Genomic DNA, 12,398 nt, shown 5'->3' on the forward strand with positions numbered 1-12,398 from the left:
GGGAGTTTAACTTCCTGTTCACTGTGACTTGAATAGGAGAGATTTGGAATGAGGGAAGTGAAGACTGAGAGAACATCCCTTTATTTTCTTATTTTTTGTATGTTTTTTTATTGAAGAATACTGTACAGAGGGGTCACAGTTACATGAGCAAGGTAATGAGTACATTTCCTATCGAGCCCTTTATTTTCATATGTGAGAAAGCAGGGATGGATTGATGCACCAGTCCAGCTTCAGCTAGAGAAGCAAAAGCAGCAGGAGATAATGTGGAAGCATTGGCTAGTTATGAAGCTCAAGCTGTGCAGGCCAGCAGGAAGTCCGGCTGGAATCTGCACACAGGCTGCAACCCTAAGCCATTGACACATTTTTTTTCCTTTCTTCCTGAAAAATCCTCAACTCTACTCACAAGCCCTTTTAATTGATTGTATCCAACCCAGGCAATCCAAGAGCGATCTCCTTGAAGTCAAATGATTAAGACTTTAAACTCTTCTTCTATTTTTTTTAATTTAAATTTTATTGTAAACTCTTCTGAAACTGATCGCTACACAGTGAGGTTAGCGTTTGACTGAATCATGAGATTGTAGCCTTAACCACATTGGAAGAGCCTAAGGCCGTCCCAGAACATGAATAGCAGAATGGTGCATCATGTCAGCTCATAGACTTTCTGCAAGGTAAGAGAGACAGCTGTCCTCAAGAAGATGGGGGAGGAGAAAAGACAATGGATTCTGGGAAACCCAAAACAACTGCTCCTTACAGTGGCTGGAGAGGAGACCCCAGCGAAGAGGCTTTATAGAGGAGGCAGGTTGTTCATGGTGGCAAGGGGACTTTCTTACCAACCTGGACTTTTCTATCAAATCATTCCGTGTGAATATACACCCAATTAGCCATGAATCTGTCCTCTTTAATTCCTGTCGTGAAGAGTAACTTCCATGAGTGAGCAATTTACAGTGAGTGATCAGATGTGTTTAATTGTACAGAAGATTTTAAAGGCATAGATACCAAAAATCCCAACTTATTGGGAGTCACGATTTCAACTTACAGTTAAGTGTGACCTTCAGTTGGAGAATCTCTAAGGCTATCAATTTTTCTTTTCTTTATATAACAACATACCCACCGGGACAGAGAGCCGTTCACCTCACTCTAGGAAAGCTACCGGGTGTTATCAGCACAAAACAACAATGTGATAAGGAGCCTGATAAAAATGAAGATAAGATTTCAAGAGGGTTGTCTGTTGTATATGAAATCTAAATGTCTCCATTCCTCAGGATTTCTGAAAATGTGAAGGATAAAGGTGGGCTGGAGCCTTGCCTCTGCCTTTTCTGCTACCTGAACTATTGGGGGATTTTTCCCTCCCCTCCCATTCACTCTGCAAGTTTGTATAATCTGCCCCTTTCTTGGTTACCTATCATCTCTCCCACTTTCATTCCCTCTATAAACACCATTTCAGTTGCATCTTCAAAGGCTTATCTCCTCTCCACAGCTGTCTGTTCAAAGCTGAGAGCCTGACACTGATTTAACCAGCTTGAATTGCTCTGAAATAAATTCCTCAGGGCAGAGACCAATTTCGTGCTCATTGTCAATAGCTGAATGTAGTGTTGGTGTTTCATAAACACAGGATGAATGTAAATAACAGACAGTCCAAAAATAGGGTAGTAATTTCTATATATTGTACAATTAAAACCTGATGCTGCAGATTTAATTCTGGGTACCCGTTCCCCAAATGTATCCAAAAGAAGATGCTCTATTCTGCTGTGGAGAACATAACGCTTTAAAAAGGGGAAATTGGATATCATTTCAGCATTACACAAATTCCCAAGAAAAGTGACTTGTTATTCTACTATGCCTAGTCTCCAGGGTTGGGATTAGTTGTTCACAAATACTCTTTCCTCATGGCCTCCCTATGAGTAAAATAGATTTCTCAGCTCTATTGACTTTGTGTTTCCCTTTATTAAATGTGAGCTAGTCCTGGAAAGCCAAAAAAACGCAGTGTATAGCACACTGAATTTTCTGCAACTATTATATGAAGGCTTGAGGCTCTGCCTTTGTCTCAGAGAACTTACTATCAGAATCCTAAACTGCTATGTAAGCATTCTGACTGGCCTTCTAGTGAAACTGTGTATTCAAGGCCTGCATCTATACTACGGAAAAAGACCAAGTGGACATTTCTTCTAATTGTCCCATTGGAGCCTCCAAACAACTCAAACAAGTAAAACCATCCTTCTTGAACTGATCCCAACCATCCTCTCTACCAGACATACAGGTATGATGACAACCATTGATGGCACACCCATCCATGCTCTGGCCAAATAATTCATGAATCATGAGCATGACAACATAGTTTATTTTACATCACTACATTTGAGATCATTTGTGACACAGCAACAGATTATCAGAATATTTATGTATATGATATGCTAAAATAATACAATGGACTAGGAAAATAGCTAACAATTAAGGTATGTAATTACATGCATGTTAAGAAGCTCCTGTCATATAACCTATTCCCAACATTAAAAATAGTGTGCTGGGTGCCAATGGTTCATGCCTATCACCCTAGCTACTCAGGAGGTTGATATCTGAGGACTGCAGTTCAAAGTCAACCTGAGCAGGAAAATCTGAAAGACTCATCTCTATCTAACTACCAAAAAAGCTGAAAATAGAGCTGTGGCTCACATGGTAGAGCACCAGTCTTGAGTGGTAAAGCTAAGGGATAGCACCCAGGCTGATTTCATGCTCAAGGACTGACACACATGAGCTCATGTCTGTGCATGCACACACACACACACACACACACACACACACGTATGTACGTATAAATTATGTGCCATATTTTTTGTGGAAGAAAAAGAAAAGTTTAGCCACAGAGATATAATTAAATTACCCAAAGACAAATGGGCAGAAAGTACCCAAATGGGCAGAAAGTTACTCAAAGGATCACACCAGGCCCTCATCCCTTAACCACAACATAAGGAAAATCCAGGAGTCTGAGATTCATTTCCTTCAGCCAGTCCATAGCAGCCAGGAATCCAGTTTACAAGCCTTTTGATAAATGTTACAACATTAGCAGTTATACAAAGAAGCAAAGAGGAAATTAAATTATACCTGTTTAAATAAAGGCTGATTTCAACTAGTAAAATATCTGGCCCAGGTGTCTTTGAGATGTTAGAGAAGGAAGAGAAGGAAAAGAATTTACTTAAAAATTAAACACTTGCTAAATGGTCAAAGACCACTAGTAATTGCAGCAAAGACAACTAATACCTGCCTATTTAAGAAAAGCCAGAATTAAGCAGCATTGAAAAGCAACTGGTTCTCTATTCATTAGGGCCTGATTTAACTGGGTGTGAAATTTGATTACATAGTTGACTAAGGTTCTCATAGGGTATTGACTCAAATATAGTTACCTTTATCACAAGCAAATAGCACACATTTTTCTAGCTACTTTTTTATAAAGGCAATCCAAGAGTATGAGGAAAGGAACCCAAGTAATAAATATAAAATTAATAGCAATAGTAGTAGTAATAGTGATAGGCTTTCTTCTATTAGCTTCAACTGGTTTCAGGAGAGTTACTATTACCAGATCTCTTAAAATGATGGGGCAGCCTGTTTATTGAAGCCACTGAGCTCAAATCAGTGGGGTACCAGGTACCACCCCTGTAATCCTAGCTACTCAAGAGGTCAAGATTTAGGGGGAATTAAAGTTCAAACAAAAAAATTGTTAGATTCCATATGCAAAATAACCAGCAAAATGCAAAGCAGAAGCTGCGCCTCAAATGGTAGAACATTAGTCCTTCAGTTCAATTCCTAGAACGAAAGAAAGAAGAAGGAGGAGGAAGAAGGAAAGGAGGAAAAGGAGGAAGAGAACTTGAAGGAATAGGAGGAGGAAGAAGAAGAGAAAATTGATGAACAAAAGAAAACAAGAGTGAAAAGGAAAAAGAATTCAGTGGCATAGGCCACTGTTTCAAAATAACAATCAAATACAGGAATCAACAAATCTATCAAAAGAATGGCTAATATGTAATTGTAATCCCTCTGTATCACCTTTATAATAAAATTTAAATTAAAAGAAAGAATGGTTAAGAATCTCTTCCATTAAACAAACCAGAGGTTTGATGCCTATTCCTCAAAAATGTCAAGGATAAAATCACATGAAGAGAGAAGAAAGATTTTGAAGTAAAGGACACTGAAAAGACAGAACAGTCAAATACAGCATGAGATTCTAAAATGGGTGCTAGATCAAATAACGGAAATGATTGTTTTTCTTTCTTTTGCACAAAAGACATTACTGACTACTTAGACTATCTAAGAGACGAGATAAAACATTGTATCAGTTATAATTTCCTGATTTAATTGTGAGAGTTATTGTACCATGATTATTTTTAGAAAATACATACTAAAATGTTTAGGGTTAGAGCCACACAATCTTGGAAGTTTTCTCCCAAATAATTCATTTATTTTTGTACATGACAGAAGATCAGAATCTGATTCTGTTTTCTTCTATGAGCATAGAACTTACGGATAAGACAGTTCATTAAATGATTCATATTGTTCCACAAAATTATAATATTGCCATTGTCATATAGTATATGCTCATGTTTAACTGCAACTATTTTTTGAAACTATTTAGATTCATGAACCTACTCTTCATTTCTGTGCCAGCATGATAGTGATGTAATTGACTTTCAGTACATTTATTTTAACTTTTCATCTTTAATGTTTTGTACTTTTCAAAAATATATGTATATATACATCTATGCATGAATATTCACATATATGTACATATATGTAAATTGTGTATGTGTGCATATACATGTTTATGATGATATGCAAATATGTGTGCACATTTATGAGTATACTTTATTCATGTTTGTACATGTATATATTTAAATGTTCATGCTCATATGATATATATAATTGTGCTATACATTTACTAAATACATATATACATACACACATATACACTGTTATATGTATGCATATGAATATGCTGTTATACTTGGACATTTCCCCAAGGATGTTGTGATAATACTATCAATTATGTCAAATTTGGGGGAGATTAAATCTTTCACATTCTATCTTCATCATCCATGTAACAATACTGTTAAACTCTTTTAACTTGAGATGTATATCCTTTTATGTTTTTTCCATAAATTTTGTGTCCTGTTAAAATCATTCTGTGATATGATTTGATTATTATCATAAATAGAAATTCCAAGTCAACTCTATAAACAATATGTGCTTAAGATCACTTTACTAAATTCACTTGTTTAACCTAGTCATTTGTATAATTTACTTTTTATTGGAAGGGTCATATACAGAGGGGTTACAGATATATTAGACAGATGCTGAGTACATTTTTTAACAGTGTCACCCCCTCCCTTATTTTCCCCCAGATTTTTCCCTCCCAATCCCTCTCTTGCCTCAAGTTGTATATTTCCAACATAGTGTCTAGTTAGTATCACTGCTGAACTGGTTCATCTTTTGTCCCACCATTTCTGTACTTCCATTTCCCCTCCCCAAATCCCATGAATTTACATACAAGACAAAGGGTACAGAAATCAAAAATAGTGACAAAAGGGAAAAAGCCGATAAACAAATAAAGAACCTCAAACAGTGCAATTAAAAAAAAAACTCTTGTTTCCATTTCTTGGAGTTCATTTCAATGGAAAAAAATTATATTAAGCAAAGTAAGCCAGATCCAAAGAAACACAGGTTGCACGGTTTTTCTCATTTGTAATATTAGAATGTACCTATAAATCTACAAGTAAATCCAATGGATAATCCAAAGACAAAAAAATTACACTTGAACATGATTAATGAAACAAGACTCTAAACAATCACATAGTGAGACCAAAGGAAGATATTCTTAGGAGAAGATCACAAGGGCTCAATAGCTATGTGTGTATGATCATATAAAATAATGCTAATCTAGTAATTTTTTATTCTTTGATTTCCCAGCTATACACTCAAATCTTAGCAAAAGTATTATCTTTTCTTTAGATGTACTTATACTAGGTATTTTACTTTATCTTCTTTGCCTCTAGATTTATATTGAACAAACCATTTTAATCTTCCTGTATTTAGTGATTTTAATGGGTTCCTTTTTCATATATAGGATAGCATGTGCCATTATGTTTGGGGAAATAGATTTCTATCATATTTGGTTTTCTCTTAACATTGTTTTACTTTATTTTAATAAAAATGGTAACTGGGTGTCATCAAATTTCATCTTAGAGGGTTTGATATCATCATATAATTAATAGGATTATGATGATAACCTAACACTGGAGAGTTGTTTTCCTGTATTAATAGTACTTGGTTATGCTGTTTAAACTTTTGATCAACTGCAGAATTCTATATGGTGTTGTTTCCTTCTTTGGACTAAAACTTTTTTATCAAATTTTGCTACTAATATGATGCTATCTCCCCAAATAAAATGGAATCATTTCTGTCTTATCCTGTGGCTTAAGTTAGCTAAACTGAAATTGGAATGATCTGTTTTTAAAGGTTAGATAACAGCTATCTTTGAACTGTAACAAGATTGGTGCATTGCTCAGTGCTGAATAGAGTACCTTCTGTCATCTCTAATTGCCTGTTGTGTTTTCCACTTTTCCTGGTATAATTTGATACTTTATAATTCCATGAGTACTATATAGCTTTTCTCTACTTGTCAAAATTGCTACTAAAACCTTTCTCAAGTTTCTGAGTTTGTTCCTGTTGTTCCTTTGCCAGTTTGCTTTGCTTTGATAGAGTTTTTACTTTTGTTTCATATATCTTTCAATGATTACCCAGAAATGCAGTTTTGTTGCTATATATTTAATTACCTTTACACCAGTTATTTCCAATGTCCCAAAATGCCAATTTCTAATGTTTATTGTGATTTGATCGAAAAGGTAGCCCATAAAATCTATTCTTTTATTTTACATGCAACATTTCTTGGTGGCCAAGTATGCTTCAATTTTTAAATATTTTATGAATATGTAAAGTATACATCTCAGGAAGATGTTAAAGTGTCACTTAATTAACTGCATTATTTTATGCTGTTACTTAGCTAAGATGTACAACATTGAGAAGGAAACATTGAAATAGCGTACTATTTGTATTCTGACTATTGGTATTCTTATCAAGCTCCTCTCACATAATTAGTAGTCTTGCTTTATCTGTACTAAAAGATATTCACTTGTTCAATATGTACAAATTCCTGGCTATTCTGTACCTTTCATTAATTTTGCCTCTTATTGTTACCTTTCTCATTACATAATCCTTTTATTGACTAGAGTATTTTAGTTTTATTTCTTGCTTTTCTATAGAGTTGAGGAGTTATTTTTTTCTTTATAAATTATCTTCAAATCATTGTACAACAGGGTTTCAATTCAATAGGTCCATTTATGTGCCCAATGCATCTTCATAAGATTAATCAGATTTTCATTGTGTATATTTTTACTCTTTATTTAACACTTCTGTCACATTTGATATATTTACTTAGCATTTATATCATATATTCTCATTCTACATCATGATCTATTTATGTCTGAGTCAACATATAAACATTCATTTGTTCTAAGATTTATAGTTCACAGCTCCTGCTTCATTTTACATTTCCCCAGACTCCATCTTTCATTTCACCTTTACTTGTTCATCTCTTCTCTACACTGTACGTCCCCCAAGAGATATGCTCTGTGAATTCTTATAAAACCTGAAATGAATTGTTTGGCCTTCCAGATGAATTACAGTTGATCTGGGTAAAGGATTTCCAGGTTGAAGTCCTTGACTCTCTGTTGTCTCTATGAACTATATTATTGTTTTATAGCTCCCAGTAGTGAAGACTGAAACATAAAAACATAGTCTAAATCTTTCCCATTAGCTGTAACTTGTTCTTTCTGAGAGGAATGCATTAAAAGTTTTTCTTAGTCCAAGCATAAGTGTGCACAAGCCTTTTCTCATTATTACACCTGTACCTTCAAACTACCTGTTCATCCTGATTCAGATCTTTCATCTTAAATTACATGTGCATTTCTATGTCCAGGGTCCATCCTCCATGATTCACCTCCTATATCAAAATTTCTCTCTCTTTTTGTATTTTTTCATTTTATGCTATAAGGTAACCTAATTGAATTCCAAGATAGCAAATTCAGTCTCAAATCAGATCATCTTCTGCTCCAACAAAATCAAATATGTTTGCACAAAAACTCATTTCAGGCCAGGAGCTGGTGGCTTTAGCTACACAGGAGGCTGAGATCTGATGGATCGTGGTTCAAAGCCAGCCCAGGCAAGAAAGTCCGTGAAACTTATCTCCAATAAACCACCAGAAAACCGGAAGTGGCGCTGTAGCTCAAGTAGTAGAGCACTCGCCTTGAGCTGAAGAGCACAGGGGCAGCGTTCAAGCCCACAAACGGCAAAAAAAAAATAAAAAAAAAAAGGAAAGGAAAGAAGGAAAGAAAGATGAATTGAAACTGGCCTTCATCTGATACAACAAAACTTTTGCCATTCTGACCATGCTCAACATGGCTCAACATGTAAGGGACTGGTCCAACATAGACCTTGCTTTTTGAGATATACTTCCCACTGGTGATTTGACTGGTACAGTAACTCTTAGTGAGCTGCTTCTCTTTAGCTCCTTCCCACTCAGAGCTATTGCCTTAGAGAATGGGCATTGCATGCCCAAGACGTTAACCTCGGTCCGGTGACAGCTTAAAAGGGAATGCTTCTTAGCAGTCTATATCCAAAAATATCTTCCTCTTTGTTCTCCCTGGGAGTCTGCCATACAGCTTATGGATTTGAGCTGTCCTTCAGAAAACCAGCCCTCTCTAATCATTGCTATAATTCACTAGCTGATCAGGATGCAAAACTGAAGGTAAACTGCAACCTCAGATAGTGTCACAACAAACCCAAGATGTTTTTCACAAAACTCTATGCAGCTCTGATTCAAGAGATCCTTCATCTATCTCCTTTGACTTCCTTTCCTTTCTATTTCTTCTCAAGTAGCGGATACAGTCACAGGCTTAGAAGCAGAGACCTGTATTATTATGTTTTCAGTGCTATGACCAAAATAACTGACATAAATGACTTAAGAAGGGTGTATTTTATCTCACCATATCCAAGATATTTTTCCATAGTTGTTGGGTGCCATGTACTAGAGTGAACATTGTGGTGGCAGAATGTGTGACAGAGGAGGTTTCTCTTGGTGGGCAGGAAGCAAAGAGTGAAGAGTGCATGGAGACCCCAGTAGAGCCTGCAGAGTCTTGCCATCAGTGGTCTAATTCCTCCATCAAGGCCCTTGCTTCCTAAAACTTTCACAACCTCCCTCCCAAAAAGTCTACCATCTGGGGACTAAGTGCTCAAAGCATGAGCTGCTGGGAATATTTCATATTCAAACCGTAAGAGACTCAAATCTTTTTTCTATTTAAGGCTTCTCTATCATAGTTTCTTATAACATGACAGTATCACCCCAAGAGTGACCACAGCTCTATGCTGCTCAATAAAAGAATAAAAAGCCCTTATCCCAGTTTCTCCATGGGATAAAGCATTTGTGTATCTTCAAAGAAAAGAAGGAAGGTCCAAAATACAGCAGAAGGGTAGAAGAAGAAAGAAAGAAAGAATTCTGGATCAATAAAATTGAAGGCACAGTTCAGTCAAGTTTGTTTTATAGTGCAGCAGGCTTTCCCTACAAGCCTTTGTACCATGACCCTAGAGGAATGGCTTTAGTGAACTAGTTAATAGTAAATGCCATTATATAGGCAAAACAAAATGTTGTATTATTTCTGAAGACTTTCTGCCATGTTGAATTGGTTTATGAGCAATAGCTTAGCATTATCAAAGTATGTCTTCTTTGCTTCTTTTTGGAGTAGGCTCAAGTCTTTTAACACAAACATAAGACACTTATTAAAATCTCTCCTGTATTCAGTGAAAACTTACGCCAAGGGGATGAAAAGGAATGCATAAACGCTGCTGTCGATAAGTGTTTCTTTGACACTTTAAGAGATCTCTGATGATTCTGGGTCTGAGACAGATCTCACCCACCAACAATTGGAAGGATCATACATGGGTGGATAATGAATGAATAGCTAAAAACGTTTGAAATCATTTGGCATAGCAAAAATTACTTCTGAGTTCTGCTTCCAACCAGACTGCACTGGATTTTTCTCAGTGTCTGAAAAATGCAAATCTAACCTCCACTTGAATCAAATTCTCAGTTATACAGTATCTATACTGTGAACAGCACAGCCCAGAAGTAGTCCCAGAAAGAGAAATATAACAATAACAACAATAAGTATCAAGTTGGGCTTAGTAATATATGTCTATAATTCCAGCAATGATGAGGCTGAGGCATAGAGACTGTAAATTCAAGAGCCTCAGTGGGCTATATTGTGAGATCCTATCTCCAAACCATATAAAGAGGGTAACATTAACACTAATAATAACAATAATACAAAGCATAATTAAATATCTTGCATATCTAACATATGAAAGTTACTTACATAATTCTCTTGCCTTGTAAAGGACTTTTATATTTTTATTCCTTTATCTTACATTTGGAAAAATAGATGCCCAGAGAGAATTAAATAACTCATCCAAGGTATCCAGCTAGAAAGCAAGAACTGGAATTTGAACCTAAATCAACCTGACAATGGAACTCGCACTTGTATAAATCATGCTGTCATTTGTAGTCACTGCAACTTATCAACCCACAACTTCTTAGTGCTATGACAGCCTTCACTGATAATAAACAATATGACTGTATTCACTAGTAATAGCTAACCTGATTTTTTTCCCTCTGGCTTCTTCTGGTAATCAATTAACTTCAAGCCAAACCATGACTTTTGAGCCTGGGCATTCCCCTGAGTAAAATGCTAATATAATTGTATGATGATTGATTATCTCCACACCTCCCTTCTATCTTTAACCTAGTTTTATCCCATCTCGTCAAAGATCAATCTGGCAAAACAATGCTGAACAATCTGTGTGTGGTAAGCACAGATTTTACCAGACAGACTAATTCGAAGATTGTATTTACCCTACAAATTAAAAAACAAAATAAAACCTTTGGTCCTTAGGATATAAGAGCTCTGTGCATATGTGTTGAACACCTATTTCCTAGATTTTAACTATCCTTGCCCTGCTTTATTTATGAGTCATAAAGCTGTAAACAAAGAATGAAATGCTTATAGTGAAGTTCAATGGGATATTTATACTCTTACAATTGGATGTGTTTCTCATCATAATGGGACACACCATGACACAAACGGAAGTAAGAACTGAAGAGATTCTCACACAGAATTATTTAAAATGTTCAGCAAGAGACCAAACATCAGAAGCAGACAAACCATTACAATAATTCAAAATCTCTATCACTATGCGTATTCAACGAAAGGAAGCAAGCTGGTATATATTTTTCTTTACAACAAAGACTGGTCACAAAATCTGAAGTAAAAGGATAGGAACACATACAACAAGAGGGGAAATAAGGAGGAAAGTAAAGATGGAAGAAAACAAAAAGAAGATGAAGAAAGAAAAAAGAGAAGTGTGATGTATGAAAAGGAAGGAGGAAAGGCCTGGACCCAAAACTCAGGTCTCCAACTGTTTTGTTTTGTTTTGTTTTGTTTTTCAGCTCCAGAAGTTTCTTCAATGCAAACTCATTTCTATGCATTGCCCCACTTTCTTGCAGTATTTAAAATGTAAGAGAAAGAGAAAAGAATATGCATTAAGTGACACACACACACATATACTCACACACAGATTATTTGACGATGACAGGATTCCGTGACATCACTATAAAACCACCCACTTTTTCATGAGTAATGAATGGGAAATGGCAGATATGATCAAATGTCCCCATTTCAAGTCATTTCTTCAAATGTCAGCTTTGTAACCCAGAGCACCCTCATAACTGACAATTATGACATGGTAGTAGCATCCAATATAGATGCAAGATATTTGCTTTGAGATGACTTTTCACATTTCAAGGAAAGAGTTGGAAGTCATCGTTTTCTGTGTCTCGCTGCTCCGGTCAGACATAGGAAGAATCCCTTGTGGATAAAACTAGAAACGGTGTCATAATTTAGGAATAAGCACATTCATTCTCTGTTATGGGACCGATGCCGGTAGGGGTTAGCTCAGAGCTGTAAGAAATAGGTTCTGAAAACAAGATACAGAAAACTCAGCAAAAGGTCAATTTGGAATCTTAAATATTTAAAGATATATGGATTGAAAATCCTACAGAACTTTCCATCTGAAAACCCATGTCTACAGGAAGCAAGTGTTTCTAAACCTATTATTTTCTTCTTCCCTTGATGAATTATTTTTATCGGATCAATTAGATAGACCTATATAAATATTCATTCAGCAAAGAAGATTTAAGAATATCACACCTATCCAAAACATAGTTGCAGTAACCAACAAGCCTT

This window comes from Dipodomys spectabilis, unplaced genomic scaffold, assembly GCF_019054845.1.
Source record: "Dipodomys spectabilis isolate Male_0828 unplaced genomic scaffold, ASM1905484v1 ptg000054l, whole genome shotgun sequence".
Classification (NCBI taxonomy): Eukaryota; Metazoa; Chordata; class Mammalia; order Rodentia; family Heteromyidae; genus Dipodomys; species Dipodomys spectabilis.